At 40.4% G+C, this 19,413-nt stretch overlaps 1 long non-coding RNA gene across 1 annotated transcript in view; it reads right to left on the bottom strand.

Moving 5' to 3' along the window:
* Positions 1 to 19,413, bottom strand: part of LOC114456042 (uncharacterized) — a 332,361-nt gene that overhangs the window by 190,795 nt on the left and 122,153 nt on the right. The window lies entirely within an intron of this gene.

Here is a 19,413-nt window from a genome sequence, read left to right as displayed (position 1 = left end):
ATATGCTTCTTCTGAATTTTTAACACTCAAAAGTCAAGCTATCAATCACATTAGAAATGTATCTTTAAATAATCTTTTCTTACAAACACATCCGGGAAGTCTGGATTGTATTAGACAGCTAGTCTGTATTTAGACTTGAATGCTACCACGATGATGACGGCAAACAGAACTCGCTCTGCGTTCTTCCTCTTCCATCCTCATCCTCATGCACCCCAGAGCTCTGCGGCATCATAAGTGCTCCAGGGTAGCATCACGTGACCCAGCCACTAATCATGCCAACCGCTCCGGCGTCTTCGGGTTGTGACCCTTTTGACCAAAAATAAGACGTGACAGCTCGGTTGCGGCTGCCAGTGGCCTCACGTGACCCAACACACTTTCATAAAACAGAGAGAATGGATGAAATACTGATGTGGCCCAGGAAAAGTGTGTCGCTGTGGAGAAGGACACGCTCCTGGGATGTAGTCGTGGGAATAGCACGAGGGGTAAAAACTATGGAAGCTGTTGCATGTCGTGATGTGAGCTGAAATAAAAAAAGGAATGTCATGGAGATGTATGAGGTTTATCATCTCTGAACTCTTTGGGCACGGCTGCCCACGTCTGCTTACTTTCTTTCGCTGTGTAAATACCAACAGTGCTGGCAGCTGTTTCTTCTAATAATTTATTTATCTTTACCCACGCACAAGAAAGTTACACAGGAAATGGCGCACTTGGAAAACAAGTGCGTTTGTGTATTACGTTGAACGGAGGTGATTGCACCCGAGAGTCACCAGGACGCCGTCCTCAAAGGGTTAGCATGAAATTCAATTCTGCTTTTGCGGAAATGAAATAAAGAAGGAAATACATTTCATTGTATTGTTTATTCATGTCAGCAATGCAATAGAGAGTCACCTGGGGTGTTTGTGTGTTTGTGTGCAGAGCGTGAGAGCTTTCAGGTGATTATTACCTTTGAGAGTTTGACTCATTTGCATGGAGAAGAATTTCTATAACCCCTTGAAATGGAAAATTATGCACAAACGTGTCGCTCGCGGCAGGAAGAGGAGCGGGTGAGACAAAAGAGAAGAGAGAGTGACTGATAGACAGGGGAAAGAGTTTTATAAGAGGTGCCAACAGGGAGAAATAAAGTGGCATCACCAACTAATATATAGATGTGTATGCGTGCGTATAACCATATACATTTAGAACCACATGATTCTTAACATAGGGTAGCAAAGCCTTCATAGTATGTGAAGGTAAACAACGTATAGTATATAGTTGGCTGGGAATCTGTTGTTATCCTGCACTTTCTTCTTCTAAGGAAATCCTGAATCTAATTCAATCACTAAATTTTGCACACAGGTCAAGTCCAATGCCAGATTACCTCAGCTGCAAAAGCAGGCCAATCATCCTAAAGGTGGCGCTGTAGCTTCCTTTAAAATTCCAAGATTAGAAAAATTCACAACAAATCAACCATATGTGCTACAGATTTGGAACTCTTATTCCAATTTATGAAGTCCATTATTGTGTTTTTTTTTTTTACTTCAAAAACTCATCAATCAAAATGTTTGACTGTAAACATATACTGGTACATGCAGATTCTTGCTCAATGTTGATTAAATAATAAATTGTTAGGGTCATGGTAAATAATATCAGTATTTTAGCTCAAAAGCTGATTTTTTTTTTTTTTTTTTACAGCATTTTGAATTTCACTCCCATGTGAACAATTGGAGTCAATGAAATAATTCAATTTTTAACCATTAACTGTTCACTTGTAGCAAAAAAAATCATTTGTTAAAAAGAAAAAAAAAACATCTCCATGTGGCCTAGATACAATATGTGTATTTTAAAATGTTTGTCTTAATAACGGAATTTTTTGACAACCTTTAAATCCTGCCTTTACACGCTAACAGCTGCTGTCTTGTTTTGCCTAAAATTGCCTGCATCGACTATAGTTTAAAGCTATTTTGACTGTAAGGAAATGTTTCAAAATGATCCTAAATAAAATATTTTTAAACTAGATTATCTAAATTAATTAATTAATTTTTCGTTGAAGTTTGATGAACAAATTGAGAACTTCAATTCTAAAGTTATATTTAATATTGACAATTTCAACATTTTTGTCATCACATTTTCATTCTGGTGAAGAGCTCAAATAACTACGTATATGTTTCACATTTGGCTCATGATAAAGCAATGATGTATTAGTCGTTTTAGGGTTGAAACTGTAATTTTAACAATACAGTCATTAACATAGTGGACCTTTTGGGTTCTTACAGACTCTACTCATTCAGTTCTCAAGCAGTTTATCTCCTATGGAAGCAATAGAATGGTAAATAAGTAGCTTAAGGCACGCAGGAGCTTTTCCCCGACGACAGAGCAGTTGTCAGTGTTAAGTAGCTAACCTTGCACGCTCCAAGCCAACATGAAAAGTGATGAGAATGAGTTTCATCAGGGTTTCTGTTGCGACAGAGCCCAGAGCTGAGGAATAAAATAACAAAGAGCACACTGGCGCAACATCTAACTAATTACCTTTTATTTATTTTTAGACTGAGGATTCAGCTCCTACAGATTACACCCAGCATGTCTCATGTAATTGGGTAAGGTGAGATATCATTGTTTGTGTTGTTACTCCTTCAGTCATATATTGCATTAGTATGCACAGCTCTTATTTATTTTAAACCTTTGTGTATAAATCCATCCTCCTTCACACTGTATCTGTTGCTCATGGATGTGAGGCTGCTTGACTGATGATTGAAGGGGCTGTTGAGTCCGTCACCTGCGTCCGGCCGATACAGAGTGACAGTCTCTATGCGTTTGATCAACGGTGCATAGCTCAGAGGGCAGAGCCATAGCAGAGGCTGTGGCAACTCTCGAACCTTTTTGTCAATCAAAGAGCCAATAAACGGCACCCCGTGAAATCCATTAAAACCAATTTAGCCAGAACGGCACAGCCCAGAACACTGTGAATCCCCAACCCGCGGTGAATTAATGATGGATTGACATAACTTTGGTGGCTTGAGTTGATTTCTTGGTATTATTTTCAGGACCTGGTGTGTCATTCAATATTAGGTGGTGAAAAGGTCTCGCAGCATGGAATCATTTTCAGTAATTCAGTCCAATCTGGTCTAATATGCAAAGCTCGGTCGTCTGTCTTTGTTCCTGTTTGATGCTTATAAAACGAAACCATTTTCCCATTAGAGAATGGATCGGTCATTGGATGGACTTCCAAACATTCTCCTCAAAACAAGGCAGAATAAACATCACCTGATTTCAATACAACCTGTAAATGTTACAGTTGCAACACAAGTTTAGAAGAAAATCTATTTAAAATCAAAATTTCTATCATTCAATTATTGCAGTTGTATTTTTTCTCACTCAATTGGGTGATACCTCTACGTTTGTGCACGCACATTGCAAAACATAAAGTTGCATAACTACATTTTTCCATGAGAAATGTCACCAAATCCTAGTCCGTTTCGAATCCTTTTAAAAGCCAAAGGTCCCTCCACCTTTGAAAAGCAGCTCCGAGATAAATCCTGTTGCGGTCACGAAGACGTTTATCCACAAGACTTTTCTTTTGTCTTTTAGTAGAAGCTTCATACGTTGGCAATCGTTGAATGGAGTTTCAGAGCGCTCCCCCATGACGCTTTGCTGCTCAGAGTGATATCTGTTTGAGATGTGCGGCCTCGTTTCCGTGCAGTTCACGTAGCACGTGCATTCCCTTTGATTGACAGTCCTCCCTCCAGGAAGTTGAAGCCTATTAGCGATTGTTACCATTTGTATAGGGGTTTATAGGATGAATGAGGGACTTACTGTATATACATTAATGTATATGAAGGACCACCAGCAGACCATAGTAAAAGACTAATTAGGTATTTTTCCACATTTCAAAAGAATCATACATAAACATAGATTTCTCAGAAGCTCCGGATATCAGCTTTAAGTTAATAGCCTTTCATCCTGTTCAGAATTATTTTTTTTTTTTTTCATTCTTGGTGAAATGATTCTTCCATGCTGGGATTTGTCAATACATTATGTATTTAGATTTTTTTCTTTAAAGAATTAGACCTTAGTACCAGCTGCAGTTGTGTGAATCTCTGACCAATCCCTGCCATTTGGTCCCTTCATGTCTCGGCCTGGCCACGCCTCCTTCTTCTCTGCACACTCCAAATTGTGCTGAAATGGCTGAGTTTTTTGTTTCATTTTTTTGTTATATTTCTATTTGAGTTAAAGCTTGTGGGGGCGTGGCTTTTGACGGGAGCATACGGGAGATGGAAGAGGGGGTGGAGCTTAGAGGACGTCTTGCTAGATCAAATCTTGCTAGCGTTCCGACATTGCGACTACATTTTTAACCTGAGCAGCTTTGGTCACTTTCATACCAGTGGGTTCTGATATTAGTTTAATACTCACTCTGTTTTCCTTTTGTTTCAGACTCAAACCTAAATGGAAAAAATCAGGACATTTGAAAAGAGGTATTTAGTGCACAGGAGCATGAAATGGATGCAGTGGCTTTCAGAAGTAAATGAAAAGTGCATGAATAGAGTTGTTAGAGAACATGCTGGCTTATTCTTAAGAGCCATGCCATGCTGGTTTTTAATGATGGGTAAAACTGGACTTGTCTTCAAAACCCCACACAAGCATATTGAAAATGTCCAGCCCCAACCTGAGATCTTCATCCTAAATAAAATTGCAGTTAACCATTATCCAAGTCCTAAATTTGACTATTCCCAGCAGAACTTTTCCATAAACTGGCGTTAAACATGAGCACATGAGTGTTTGTCTCTAAAATAAAGAAAAAGTCCTTTCTTTCGTCATAAAGCTATTGCGGCAACCACTCTAACAAATAATATCGCTCCCTCTTTGCTTAGATGTAGTGTTTAATATGAGATTCACTCAGCAATGACCAGATATATTTCCTGGTTTCTGAAAACAAATGCACAGAGGCTTCTGCATGGTTGAAATTGTTCACGTTGACTGATTCCTGAACCCGCCCAGGTTGTTCACTTCCAAGCTTCACCTTTCACACTTCAAAATAATTGCTATTTCAGTTTTAAAAAAATACAAATGATTAAAAACCTTATTCTCAAGCAACCCTGAAATGGTATCAAAGCTTAGTTTTGTATAATCTATTTATTCCAGGAATGTATTTAAAAAAAAAGTGACTGTGTGGTTTTACAGAATGGCCACACATTAAGAGCCTTTATACGGCCTAAGTTTTAAAAATATATCTGCACCACATCCACATGAACACCCAGTTGCGTGAGTGTCACAGCACGAATGCACTGATGCATGAAGATTAGCTGCGCGCGTGTGTGTGTGTGTGTGTGTGTGTGTGTGTGTGTGTGTGTGTGTGTGTGTGTGTGTGTGTGTGTGTGTGTGTGTGTGTGTGTGTGTGTGTGTGTGTGTGTGTGTGTGTGTGTGTGTGTGTGTGTGTGTGTGTGCGTTTGTGCGTGTGTGTGTGCGTGTGTGTGTGTTGGAGTGAGACCACGTGATAGGGCTGTCCTCTCCCGACCCCTGGCTATTCTGCTGCCGTGACGCACATCCTCGCTCTCGTCCTGCCTCTCCTCCTCGCTCTCTCGCTCGCATCAGATATGTCATCCATTGCAGAGCGTTCGGACACACTCAAGGGAGCTGTCTGACCCAGATCTGTCTTCTACTCTGCCCCGTTGACCACACACACACACACACACACACACACACACACACACACACAAACAGGCAGGCGCAGATGCACTTGACATTTGGGTCACTGACAAGACATCAGGTGAGGACAGAGGAACCCAGGTGACAAGGAGAAGCAGTGAACCTTTGCTGTGATATTACCCCTGTGAGCCTGTGCACACACACACACACACACATTCACACACTTATCACCACCCTGAATTTGCCTGTCAGGTGAGAGCACAGCAGGGTTCATTTCCCAGCTCTGAAAGCCAGCAGTGGCCTTGCTATTCAGGCGGCAGACTTCTGATCACAGCATCTGACTCTACGCTGTGTTGGTTTCCTGCTACTAATCAGCAAACATCAGTAACAGTGGAACTGCATTCAGAAAAACATCAGAAATATCCTGAAGAGCTTTGGCAAATAAAAAGAAGATTAGAATGGATCAAATGTTGTATCTCCCCCACCTTCGTTTTACCCTAGAATTATTAAAATGCTGGCTCAAGTATAAAATAAACAACAATTTGGTATTATTTTAATATAGTGAGTATTTAGCTTCGGCTAAAGCAGTGGTCACCAACATAGGGTGCCCGTGGGCACCAGGTGGCCCGCATGAACCACACGAGGTGCCCTTGGCCTGTTCTAACTGGAGAACTGGTAACCAATAATGTCCAAAATCCAATTTATTTGCCATCAAACTCATAAAGATAAACACAGTTGACAGATGTAGTCAGAGCGTTAGTAGAGTTACATACTATTGCTGAAGTTTTTGTATTATATTATATAATATATATATATATATATATATATATATATATATATATATATATATATATATATATATATACTGTATATATATATATATATATATATATATACTGTATATTTTAATGTTTATTTTCACTAATACATTAGAACAAGTGTGGCAGACAGGATTTTGTTTGTGTTTTTTAATGCAAAGTTGATTTTTGTAAAATATTACAAAATGGTTAAATTGTACAAATGTTACATGTTTTCCTATTCGTTAAAAAGTTGTTAGTTAGTGGCTTGTAAAATAGAACATAAATATTTACTATGAAATGTGATAAAAATAAAATAATTGCATGAATTACCCTTTAATTAAAGTGAAACCGTGAAAATTCAGTATTTAACAGATGTACATTGTATCAAACTGGTAGCCCTTCAGATTATTCAGTACGTTATATGTAGCTCACAGTTTCAGAAATCATATCAATCAGGTGATTGGTCAATGAATAATATTTGTAAAATTTGTGAGAAGAGTAATTTAAAAACTGAAGTTAAGCCCAGTCAATCATTTTAGCCCCTTGTGGCGTTAGCACACTATCAGAACCACCACAACATAAAGAGTGATACGTTTTGGGGTAAAACACAATATAAACTGTGGTCACCTTGGAAACAGCCACCTTGCTAAATAAAGTATACAAATGTAACCTTTCATCACAACTGCAAAAATATTGTCATTTTTAATGTTTAATGTGGAGTTGTTTAGCCACTTAGCGGCTAGCCCTATTAGCAGCTTCTGTTACGACATGTTGACATCACAAATAAAGTACCCAACACATGACATCATCCCTCCCCTACCTTTTAAAAGTGCTGATCCACTCTGGAATACAGAGGATCGCAACCTGGGTCAGTGTTGCCAACTTGGCTGTTTTTTTTCTTTTTCTTGCTTTTATAACTAAACCAAGCTCCTATCTAAGAGAAGCATCTACTGCAAAAACCTTGTTGGTTTCTGAAAGTGTTGGCAACACATGAATGACGTGTATATCTGTTGCAAAGTAAAAGGGCTGCTGTCGCGGCAGCTGTCGAGTTGACCAAAGAATAAACGCACACAGAGAGAACCTCAGCAGTCAGAGCCAAGAATGAGCAGCACGTGTGCAGAAAAACCAAACTCCCATTAATCATTTTCTTATATTATGTTCTTGACTACATAGGGTGTGTACCAATGCTGTACGTTGTATGTAGAAACATCTGCCTACATCTCAAGAAGGACGCGACCGTCACTATACCGATACCCAGAGGTGAAATTAACGGATTACAAGTACTCACGTTACTATAATGGAGTTGCTTTTATGGGTACTTGTACTTTTTTGATAAAATTATAAAATTAGTAAATTTACTTGTACAGCGCTTGACAGTATTAAGGCTACGAGCGAGGCTTCCCTCTTGAAATACAGACTATATAACCTTGGAGAGACGGACCATCTTTGGCCAGGTCATGTGACCTGGAGAATGCATTGAGAACGTATCACTTTACGGCAGTCACGTAACCACAAGCTTGGATATACTCATTGGGCTAAGGATTTTGATAGTATTTTTCCGTCTGTTCGACTCTTGGTCATGGCTGAGGCTAGCACAAAGTTTAAAACTGCTTCTGATGGGGCTAAAAAGACGCCGCCGAGACCCCGCCTTCCGCCCGCCACAGGACACCGCTTCGCGCACGCCGTGTCGCCCACCCCCCGTCCGCCCCCGCCGACCCCCGGTGAAGGGGGCCGTCAATCAAGTATCAGTACTTCTGCTTAAGTGGGGTATACTGTATCAGTACTCTTTACACCTGTATCGATACCGATACTGGTGTTAGATGTGAGACTCATGATTTACCAATGAAGTGGTTTGGTCATGAAAAAACAATGTCAGCTGTGTGTAAATACTTTAAGGTAAGTTAGATCGACACTTCTAAGGCAGACTACAGCTTGTGCAACACAAAACTGTTAAAATAAAGGTTTGTAAAGTAATCATATCTGTACTCGGTATCAATGAGTACACAAATCTCGAGTTGTGGCCGAATTGAAAAAAAGTGGTTACAGAAAAAGTAAATTAATGGAGCAGACTATCAACTAGTGCCTTTTTCTACACTTTGTACAATAAACATCTGTACGCTCATGAAAATAAATGTATTTCAATATGTATTAGCCTTTGATGGCATATTCTAATAACCGCAGCAAATCAACTGCCTGCTACCAGGCCAGCAACAATACCCAGCGACAAGCGTCAAATGTCGATCTTTTTTAGTTTAGTAATTTGAGAACAAATGGCAACGGAGAAACCTATTAAAACTAATTTTGCATTAGTGTGCACAGCTCTGAATGTCCAAACCTGTGGCGAATTAATGATGGAATGCTGAGAATTTCTCCTCCGAACAATTGTGTCACTCATTATTATGTGGTGAACAGGACGCTCAGCGAGAGAAGCTTTGCCAAAGCTTCTAGCCTCGTTTAAATGTTCAGTTCACCTTGACTCTCAGTTACTCTGTGAATGCTGTGCATTTATGTTCTTTTGATTGGCAAGTTTTTCAATATGTTTTGAAAACGAGGCTCAACTTGCTAAACTGTGATCAGAGTGATTTCAAGTCCAAAGTCTCAGAAAAGTACCAAGACGCCAACCAATAATGCAAAACCGAAAGATGAATATACTAAACTAGACTGATTTTAAAGCCTAAAGATGCAAGCTGACATTAGGACTTGAGCGATATAAGGATTTACTGCAGTCTTGGATATCATAAACCTCTAAAGACATCACGTTTGACATGTTCTGACTGTACTAAGAAATGCTTTACTGTCATGTATCTGTAAAACTGTTGCCAAGTAGGTTCAGTGAAACTAGCTTTTGCCTTTAACTAGAATTACTCTCTCAGCATGACATCAATGTCATCAGCAGGCAAGAACAGGCTAAGGCAGAATTGCATTTATGTCACGCTGCAGCAGCTGGCCAGTAGATTAGTTTGTTAGTCTCCGCCCGTTGGTGCTGCTGCAGGACACCAACTGGGAGTGCTCCACCACAGACCTTGGAGCATATATTGTATTTCTTTCTGCAAGGATGCCCAGTTTCACTCTGGGCTGGTTGAGACGCTGGCGATCCGACCCGTGACCCACAGCTAGGGTATTTTTTTCTCTACTGCGTATGATTGAGAGGGAGATTTTTGGTCATGTTGTTGATGTAATGTGATTTTACTGATGATTTTGAATGTTCTTATTGATTTTACGCTGTTGAATGTTTTATCATGTAAAGCACATTGAATTGCCTTGTGTATGAAATGCGCAATGCAAATACATTTGTCTTGCCTTGTCTATTATCCAGGACTTTACAATACCTGACCTGACAAAGCAATGCATCCTGGCATATATCATCACTACACAATATGAAAAAAAAGAATTCATGAAAGCCAAATCAACAAACCTAACCATAAATCCAGTCTATGTTGGCGTTGCATGACTATTCTGAATGAAATTGATTGAAGGGTGAAGTTCATAGGCAAACATAGGCTATAGCAGGAATAAGAGGAATTGTTGGTCCACCCTCGTGACAATTATTGCTTTTGTGAATGATGTGGGATTCCCTCCCACGTCGTTTATTCTCCGTTGAAGTGGTTATCAAATTATCATCTTATTGTCATTATCTGAAGGAAAAATGACCAAGGTCATTTTCGATTCTATGACTGTTAAATAGCTTTGCCTTCAACTTTTCTAGATGTAGCATGATTGAACGAGTCAATGATAGATTTAAGTGTCACATTGGGAACCTTTACAGCAAGCACGAGACGCATGACCTGGGGCGTCATTTTGTAAACGCTGCGTACGTACAAAAGAAAGCGTATGCCACTTAGAAGCAACGTTTGGGACGTACAAAAAACAAACTGACCCTGCCGTAAGCACAAAATCATGAGAAACGAGAAACTCTGACCCCGACAGGAGAAGGATGGAATTAAAGAGCTCTGTAAAATTAATACATTTGTGTGAAATAATCGAACATTGCACATTTTACAATACATATCATATATGAAGGATATATTTTCAAAAATAAAGGAGGAAAAAATTCACGCCCCAGGGAGTGAGTGACGTGCGTGTGCCTACAAATACAGTTTTATATTATTAATAATAATAATAATAATAATAATAATAATAATTGTAATTAAAAGATCATTGTGCTGGAGGACGTGGTGCACGGTAGACTCTGGAGGGAATGGATCTTCAGAGACCATCGAGATCTAGAGGCAGGACCCCCCCACCCGTGAGGACGAGGTGCTGCGGTGCCCCCGGCCTCACTCACCCCAGCACCACCGACCAGTAAACGCCCTGGGACTGATGAAAAACATGGTTTTACTTGAAACTTAATAGTGTGAATTACGTATACTGTAGTTCCAAAGTTGTTTTACTACCTGTTCATTTTTATTATTTCAAACAAGGAAATGCAATTTAATCCCATGCTTCTGGCACATATAGTGCATCTGTGTCCCCCTCAGCCTCCGTTATAACACCGAGGGGTTCCCCAATGATCCTCCAGCTTTTTGCCCTGTTGAACAGACGCTTCCTATGGAGAGTGATACACATTTTCTCCTCCACTTTTATGTCTGACCATTTTTTTTTTTTTTTACCTCAGTCACAATCTGACGCTCTGAGGCAACACAACACAATCTGCCTTTCTGGCATTCGTAATGTGCACTGTGTCACCAAATTACGTTCTTCTGCGTGTGTCCACCTCAACAATCAATACCTCCACCTCACATTAAGTGTCTCGTTTCCCCCCTGGGTCCACCGTGAAATTTGTATTAGTGAATATTCATTAAGGGCTTTTGAGTCGATTGTCATTTATAAACGGAAACTGGCGTGGGACGAGTGTGCACCCTCGTTTTTAAGTCTGACTTTTTTTTTTTTTCGTATGCACTTCCTGATTTTTTAGAAAAACTTTTAGAAATGAGGCCCCTGAACTTGGTTTTTCAGCTGTCTACGATCATTTTGATTGTTTTACAAAATAAAATATCTTCATTTTAAAAGTGTTTATACTCACATGTAAGTGTTTATACTCACACGTGTTTATACTCACATTAAGACTGTATGCTTGTGCATACAGTCTTAATGTGACTGATACAAAACACTACTGAAATAAGAAAAAGAGACCCCATTTATAAAAACCTAACAAACAGGGACACTGTAATTATTTCAGCCTCAGGTGTACGTTTAGCCGCAACACTTGGCTTTCCTTTTTTACCCCCCTGTTGCAGCCACGTGACTATGCATATTTAACCCTGATTGTAAGAAATGAATATTTGATAGAATATATGATCAAACTAAATGTAAATGTGTATCCATTTCGGTGCATACTCTGTGGAGCATACTTAGCACTGTGGGGGAGGTGGCAGTTGATGCGATGAAACGTGGACATTTGATAAATTCCTTCAGATGTGTGAATACTGCTGGCCTTGGTGCACACTCAACCAACCCCCCCCCCACTCCCACCCACACACCCAAATACTTCCACTCATCCTTTCAACACAATGAATTAGTATAAGCAAGTATAGAGCCACTCTGAGCTTCATTCATGGTTGTGACAATCAACTCTCGAAGGTGTACACTGCTTAATCCGCTGAAGTCCTTGTGTGACAATGTGTGTGTGTGTGTGACTGCCTGCTATAATAAGCCTCATTCTCTTCCTCTCTTCCTTCCTTCCCCCTTTTTTTTCGCCTGCCTTCCACTTCCACTTCTCTGAGCGATGCGGGTGAAAGAGGAAGTGACCTATATAGGCAACATCTCTCTCTCTCTCTCTCTCGTCTGCTCCAGCTTCCTGCAGCACAGTGGTGTGTGTGTGTGTGTACATACATGCATGTGTGCGTGTGTGTGTGTGTGTGTGTGAGCAGTGGAAGGTGCATATAAATAATTCAACAGATGCCTCAACGACCGCCTTCAAAAAAACCACCCCCCTTAATGAGTCCTAATGACAGCTACGGTGTACAGTGTGTGTGTGTGTGTGTGTGTGTGTGTGTGTGTGTGTGTGTGTGTGTGTGTGTGTTCAGAAATGTGTGGGTGGGTGAAAGGAGTTGAACAGTGAGATGATGGTTGAATTATTGTTGGCTTACGTTTGCAGTGAATGTGTCGTGCTCTCGTGTGTGTGTGTGTGTGTGTGTGTGTGTGTGTGTGTGTGTGTGTGTGTGTGTGTGTGTGTGTGTGTGTGTGTGTGTGTGTGTGTGTGTGTGTGTGTGTGTGTGTGTGTGTGTGTGTGTGTGTGTGTGTGTGTGTGTGTGTGTGTGTTGCCTTTGCCCCGGGCCCTGTTGAGGATGCCCTGGGTAAGACTACCTGAGGCTTTGAAAAAGAAACATGAAAGCTGACTTCTTGCCTTGTGAAGGCTTCACAGCGAGCGCCGTCCCCTCCCATCACCAACTCAGGGGCGTGTTTTACAGTTTCAACTTTAAAATGACATTTCCCATCCTCCTACTTCACCACCAGCTTGTTTTCCCTCCTTTGACCAGATTACCAAGCTAATTAAGACACATTATTTTACTGGTCTATGGAATTCTTCTTCATTCCTATCAATAATACAATGTCAGGACCTCTTCTTGCTTGACATCACGTTGAGGTCAATGTGATGGAAAAAAATATAACCACGTTTTCTACAATATATTTTCTTTTTCAAAGGATCCAATTAATTTGATTTGACAGGAAACATTGAAGCACGCCGATTGTTGAATATCTCATAATGTTGCTCAAGAACTCTCCTTTGAATGCAGATGTGTGGAGGTGAATAGAAGCTGTCATCAGTGCCACTGGGTTCGATATACTATATAGTAGCTTTAAAAAAAATCATACTGTAGTTCTACTTGGTGCATTCATGTATGTGGAAGATTTTTCAGTATTCAAGGAATGCTTTCATCTTTTATTCCTACACTTACAAACCCTGTAGTGCAGTTCAGGGTCCTCTTTTACAGTGAGTGGATAGAATAAGTAATGTATTTTTATTGTGAGTATATTGACAACTGGTATTAAGAGGTTTCATTGTTCTCTGGTTGAATGTGTAGACCAAAAAGTTAGTCAATAATGAAGTCATGACCCAACGTGAAACCTTGAGTATACACAGGTTTGAGTATACAGTACTCTGAAACAAAACTCTGGCAATTTGAAATATCAGAGAAATATTGGGTAATTTTTTTGAGAGTAATAAACTTTATTTAATCTTGATTGAGTGTTCCAAGAGCTCGTTCAGTCATCTCGCAGGTACAACCACCATGCCTTGTACCAGTCCTTGGACTATTTGGTACCAGGCTGCTCACTTTAGTTACATTAAGTTCCAAAGACATTCACAAACTACATTTTTCAAGTTGGTTCGAGCACAATACACACCTCTATGTGCTTTATGTAGCACAGTGTGTGTGTGTTAAAGTCATTGAGAGCTGAGAGGTCAGGCTTTGCTTAGAAACGTGTTGCTGAATAACAGCCTCTCTGTCTGGTAAAGGCGCAGATCATTAAAAACCTGATTATTGCAGCTGAACACCAGCATTTTGTCTACGATCTTCTCCAGATCCTGCCTGTAATGTAAAATACTGTACCTTCTACCCTGAGGAAAATCATTTTCTAATCCCTTCTGGTAGCGCATGATGTGCCATGCATCTTCCACAACAAATCTCTCCACCACGCCTTTTAGGAAATACCAGCACAAAGCTTTAGATCACAGAAAAATGGTCCATGAAGATCCTTAACTATACAGGTACATCTAAAAAAAAAATTGAATATCATGAAAAAGTTCAATATTTTTTGTCAAACCCATATAGGACATAGGCTCATTGCACATAGAGTGAAATATTTCAAGGCTTTATTTCTTGAAATTTTGACGATTATGGCTTACAGTCAATGAAAACCCAAAATTCAGTGTCTCAGAAAATTAGAATATTGTGAAAAAGTTCAGTTTTGGAAAGTCATGCTGTCACACCCTCATCAGATAATTAACTCAAAACACCTGCAAAGGTGTCCTGAGCCTTTAAATGGTCTCTGTGTCTGAGTTTCTCGGCTACACAGTCATGGGGGAGGCTGCTGACTTGACAGATGTCCAGAAGACAGTCACTGACACCCTCCACAAGGAAGGTAAGCCACAAAAGGCTAAAGAAGCTGGTTGTTCACAGAGCGCTGTATCCAAGCATATTCATAGAAAGGTGAGTGGAAAGAAAAAGTGTGGTAGGAAAAGGTGCACCAGCAAAAGGGATGATCGCAATCTTTGAGAGGATTGCCAAGCAAAATCAGTTTAAACCTCCCAGATTTTGACAGGCACTTATTTGATTGGATCCAGCACCTCATTAAAAAAATAAATGAATAAATTCCAACCTCCTTTTTCACTTTTAGGCATTTGATTACATTTTGAAGTATTATATTTGGTTAGCTGTGTCTTTTTTGAGTTGAAATCACTGGAAATTTCATTGTCAACACAAAATTGAAAGTAGACACACATGTGAGGAAGAGGGAGGAAAGTAAGCCAAGGGTTTTTTTTTTTTTTTTTTTTTTTTTTTATTTTAACAAATAAAAATAAACACGCATTTTATTTCATTTTCTGCTCTGCTGCTGATTCATTAGATGAGTTATGGGTGTAAAAGTGTGCACATATTTTGTATTTGTGGGTTTTTGTGTTCTGGATGTTTAGTGACCTTTGTGGCTAAATTAGGGGTGATCTTGCGATGTCCTTCTTGCTGAAACACGGCAGATTTTGACAGCTGTCACTCAGAGAGTGAGAGACGGATGCTCTGTAACGTACGATTGTCCGCTCGTCTTTATCGCTGATTGCTTGTTTGCGTTCACGTGATAGTATTGGCCCATTTAGTTACCGAAGGCGCTTTAAAAAATGTAATTCATGACATTTGTGTCTCTCTCTTGCTACTGGAACAACACTTGGCGTTTCCTTCAGGACCTGATGATTTACAAATTAAGCACTGAACAAGATGCATTCAAGAATTTGGGGGAGCTTCACAAGGAGTGGACTGAGGCTGGGTTTCAGCACATCAAGAGCCACTATGCACAGGCGAATCCTAGACAATACAGGATACAATACAGTGTCGCCTTCCTTGTGTCAAGTCACTCCTGAACAAGAGACAATGTCTTACCTGGACTGTGGAGAAAAAGATCTGGACTGTTGTTCAGTGGTCCAAAGTCCTTTTTTCAGATTAAAGTACATTTTGCATATCATCTGGAAATCAAGGTCCCAAAGTCTGGAGGAAGAGTGGAGAGGCTCAGAATCCATGTTGCTTGAAGTCCAGTGTGAAGTTTCCACAGTCTGTGATGATATGGGCTGCCATGTCATCTGCTGGTGTCGGTCCACTGTGTTTTCTGAAGACCACAGTCAACGGAGCCATCTACATGGAAATTTTAGAGCACTTCATGCTTCCTTCTGCTGACGAGCTTTATGGAGATGCTGATTTCATTTTCCAGCAGGACTTGGCACCTGCCCACACTGCCAAAGGTACCAAAAGCTAGTTCTATGACCATGGTGTTATTGTGCTTGATTGGCCAACAAACTGGCCTGACCTGAACAAGAGGAAGGTGAGACACCAGACCCAACAATGCAGATGACCTGAAGGCAAGGCAAGGCAAGGCAAATTTATTTATATAGCGCATTTCATACTCAAGGCAACTCAATGTGCTTTACATGATAAAACATTCAATTGTTTAAAATCAATAAGAACATTTAAATCAATAAGAACAATTAAAATCATCAGTAAAATCAATTAAAATCATCAGTAAAATCATCATTACATCAACAACATGACAAAAAATCTCTCTCTCAATCATATGCAGTAGAGAAAAAAAGTGCCTTTAACTTTGATTTAAAAATGTTCACATTGGATGCTGACTTCAGCTCCGCTGGCAGTTTGTTCCACTTCTTTGCAGCATAACAACTAAAAGCAGCATCACCATGTTTACTGTGAACTCTGGGCTCCACTATCTGACCTGTGTCCATAGATCTGAGAGACCTGCTGGGTTCATACCTGACTAACATGTCACTGATGTATTCTGGACCAAACCCATTCACAGATTTATACACCAGCAGCAGAACTTTAAAGTCTATTCTGAGGCTGACTGGGAGCCAGTGTAAAGACTTTAAAACTGGAGTAATGTGCTCTGACCTCTTTGTTCTGGTTAAGACCCGAGCTGCAGCGTTCTGAACCAGCTGTAGCTGTTTGATGCTTTTATGGAGGATTCCTGTCAGAAGACCATTACAATAGTCCAGTCTGCTGGAGATAAAAGCATGGACCAGTTTCTCCTGATCTTTCTGAGCCATTAAACCTTTCACTCTGGAGATGTTCTTTAGGTGGTAGAAGGCTGTTTTTGTGATAGATTTGATCTGACTGCTGAATGTAAGATCTGAGTCAATCAGAACACCAAGGCTGCTTTCAAAGCAACCTGAGCTTCCATTAAGCCTGAGCAGTGCCACAGGTTGATCACCTCTATGCCACGCCACATTGATGCAGTAACTCATGCAAAAGGACGCCCAACCAAGTATTGAGTGCATAGAAATGAACATACTTTGCAGAAGCCTTACATTTTTGTTTAAAATACCCATTTTTTTTATTGATCTCATGCAATATTCTAATTTTCCAAGACACAGAATTTTGGGTGTTTGTTATCTGTAAGCCATAATCATCCAAATGAAGGCTTGAAATATTTCACTCTATTTGTCATGAATCTATATCATACAGTATATGGGTTTGACGTCTGAAATGAGTGACCAAAAATAATAAACTTTTTTAGATATACCTGTATAATCAATGCTACAGTTTTATTTTGCAATGAATGGATTTTAAAGTTCATCAGCTTGTACTACAAAGAACCATAAATGGGTGGTGCTTGAGGGTGTGTCAACATCATGGATGAGTGAGTGCATGTATCAGAAGAAATAAGAGCATTCAATACAAAGCGCTGATCTGTCAAATTGTCAAACAGTTCTAATGAACTTCGTTTTCAGTAATTAATTTGCCTCTTTATGACGTTAATCAGAAAGATGAGCATTATTTTATGAACCAAAAGAAAAAATGCATCTAACAGAAAAAGCTTTCTGCCCTGTTTTTTACATTTCTACCAGTTGAGTTGAGCCAAAGATCAATCATTTTTATTTCCGTTGTTGGTCCAGTTAGAAGAAACTGTTTAGTTACACTAATCAGTGTGGATCAGCGCTTCCAACAAAGCCAGGAAATGTCACAGGGGTTGTGTTGCTTTACAGAGAGTGGGAAAGAAGGGTTTCTTCATTCCAATCTCTACATATAGTCAGGAACCTTGTGTCAGGATGGCTGGAAAAATGAGAAGCAAACAAGAAGGCTTATTCCTTAGGTTGGCATCTCGACTCTGACGACTGGATGAGAAATGAAACAGTTGATAAGGAGATTAAAATAGAGCTGCTACCAGCGGCGGCTGGTGAAAAATATTCTAGGGGGGCTGTGCCATATCAAGTCAAAAGTCAGTTTCAGTAACCATCCCAATACAACTGAACAGAAACAGCAGGATATCAGTGCTCTGTGAAATGGTAATTATTTAATGCCAATATTAATAACTTGAGGCATTTTTGCAAGAAACATAAACATCATTACAACCAAAATGTTTGCCGTTTTATTTACAGCTGAGCACATGAAACAGTGCATTAGTGGTAAATCGGTCAACTTCATACAAAGAAAAATTTGGTCAAGGGAATGAATGTGTGTATATACAGACAGACCGTACTCTTCTGTTGAAGCTGGACAAAAACGATGGTACCCTTAAAACACCTGACTGCAGTGATTGGTTAAACAACAACATTGTGCAACAAAATATTAAGCTAAGATTGAGTTAAGGGTACCATTTTAGATAAATGTTGCATACCCCTTACTTCTGTATCAGTCATGCCATATCTGTCCCAGCCGTTTTGAAGAGCCAACACGGAAAGCAATACAAAGCACTTGCAATACTGCCTCCAGCTAGCCAAGCCTTCCTGCTGATGTTAGGCTGATCTGGGCCTCGCTGTTTTATCAGTACTTTTTCCACCAATGTTCTGCTCTCAAATGGACGTATAGTTTCACTGCCCCACGCGGCGTCCATCAGTGTTGTTGACGTCGGTTTTCCTCTTCTTTTGAACTACCTCAAAGGCACATTGCTGCCCCCCACAGGTCCTTTCCTTATTTCTCCGCAGGCTCGCTTGGGCCATGGGCGATATGTTCATCGCCCATTGAGCATCAGATTCGACGACGACGCTGATTGTTAATTCCTGAATTCCCTGTTGCTATTTTGAATCTCTTGTCGGTGATTGGCTGCTCTGCCGCACCGTTTGGGCGATTTTTCTATTGCCAAAGGAAGTCGTCAGCAGCCATGAGTAGGAAGCTGGAGGAAACCATTTCCACCGAAAATTATAATTTATTTCATGTCATTGCGAATTTAAACACATGGTGCTCAAAGTGTGATTGTGCATTTAAAAAAAGAAAAATCAAAAATACTAAGTGCCCTCTATTGGCCAGCCGCCACTGGCTGCTATTATTCAACGTTGTTTAGGAATCATGTTGGCATGATTTGTTTAAAGGTACACTGCTGACTTTTTGACCTAAAGAGTTGACCCATATGAGTTGTTTTAAATGATTCCTCAAGCCAATATACAGCCCTTGACAGTATCAATGCTTCGAGCGGGGCTTTCATCTTGAAATAGCGCCCATGTAAGTTTGGAGAGATGGATCGCCTTTGGCCAGGTCATGTGACCTGGAGAATGTATCACTTTACGGCAGTTACGCGACCACAGGTTTGGATACACTCATTGGGCTAAGGCTTTTGCTAGTATTTTTCCGCCTGTTCAACTCCTGGCCATGGCCGAGGCAAGCAAAAAGTTTGAAACTGCTTCCGAGGAGGCAAAAAAGACGCTGCCAAGACCCCGCCTTCCGCCTGCTGACCCTCGGTGGATGGGGCCGCCGACGGCGGCGAGGCCAGGGAGTAGGGGGGTAGCGCCACCGACGCAATGAGGAGGGCCGGGCCTCCGGTGGTGGGGAGAAGAGGG

The sequence above is a fragment of the Gouania willdenowi genome, chromosome 22 (genome assembly GCF_900634775.1).
Source record: "Gouania willdenowi chromosome 22, fGouWil2.1, whole genome shotgun sequence".
NCBI lineage: Eukaryota > Metazoa > Chordata > Actinopteri > Blenniiformes > Gobiesocidae > Gouania > Gouania willdenowi.
Note: the sequence above shows the minus strand (reverse complement) of the source record. Positions and strands in the feature narration are given on the sequence as shown.